Below are 1,099 nucleotides of genomic sequence, written 5' to 3'. Positions count from 1 at the left end.
ACAGACATATAAACAGACAGTCAGACAGACAGACAAAAACAAAGACAAAGACAAAGACAAAATCAAAGACAAAGACAAAGACAAAAATAGAGACAGAAAAAGGCAGACAGCTAGATAGACAGACAGACAAACAGACTGTCAGAGAAGACAATCAGAAATATAAACAAGCTTATGCACGTACATAAACAAGTACAACTTGATCATCCACACCTGTATGCAAACATTCTACAACCACAGAAGGAATGCACATCCTCACTTCAAAGCACGTCATTCTAATACACCTGGGTAGAACAGCCAGAACTAATCTCTGCATGCACAAAATTCTCGACCCCCTCCTAGATAGAGAGAGACAGAGAGACAGATAGACAGACAGACAGACAGACAGACAGAATGAGACAGACAGACGGACAAACAAACAAGCAAACAGACAGACAGACAAACAGACAGACAGACATATAGACGGACAGACAAAGACAAAATCAAAGCAAAGACAAAAATAGAGACAGAAAAAGACAGACAGACATATAGACACACAGACAAACAGACAGTCAGAGAAGACAATCAGAAATGTAAACAAGCTTATACGTATACATAAACAAGTACAACTTTATCATCCACACCTGTTTGCAAGCATACTATAGCCACAGAAGGAATGCACATCCTCACTTCAAAAAGCACGTCATTCTAATACACCTGGGTAGAGATCGACTCGAGCTAATCCCTGCATGCACAAACTTCACGACCCCCTCCCAGTGCATAAAATCAAGACACAAGTGATACCACCACCAGCAGCAAAGACCTGGGGCTCCCCTACAGGGAGTGTAATTTATTCATTGAGTAACATAATAGCTACCAATCGATATCGTAACGGCCGTGACAAATTGCGCTAAGTCTGATCCGAAAAGTTTTCAAACAGATCCACGGAGCTTTGATTTAGCGTCGTCGTCCGATCTTCGCCCTGTCAATAACGTGCGACCCAAATATTTGCTGTGGTTTTGGTTTTGTTTTGTTTGTTTTTTTAGTTTTTCTTTTTTTTTCTTTACGCTCTACTGGACATGGAGTACGCTGTGTTGTGGGTGAAGCATTGCCGTCATCCCCC

At 41.4% G+C, this 1,099-nt stretch overlaps 1 protein-coding gene across 1 annotated transcript in view; it reads right to left on the bottom strand.

Moving 5' to 3' along the window:
- Positions 1-709, bottom strand: part of LOC106013183 — a 21,459-nt gene extending 20,750 nt beyond the window's left edge. Inside the window, exon 1 of the mRNA XM_013088218.2 lies at positions 621-709. The gene's annotated coding sequence lies outside the window, so the exon portion shown is untranslated. The remainder of the gene's footprint in view (positions 1-620) is intronic.
- Positions 710-1,099: the final 390 nt, after the last annotated feature.

This window comes from Aplysia californica, unplaced genomic scaffold (genome assembly GCF_000002075.1).
Source record: "Aplysia californica isolate F4 #8 unplaced genomic scaffold, AplCal3.0 scaffold00704, whole genome shotgun sequence".
NCBI lineage: Eukaryota > Metazoa > Mollusca > Gastropoda > Aplysiida > Aplysiidae > Aplysia > Aplysia californica.
The sequence above is the reverse complement of the archived record's forward strand: the minus strand, read 5'-3'. Positions and strand labels throughout refer to the sequence as shown.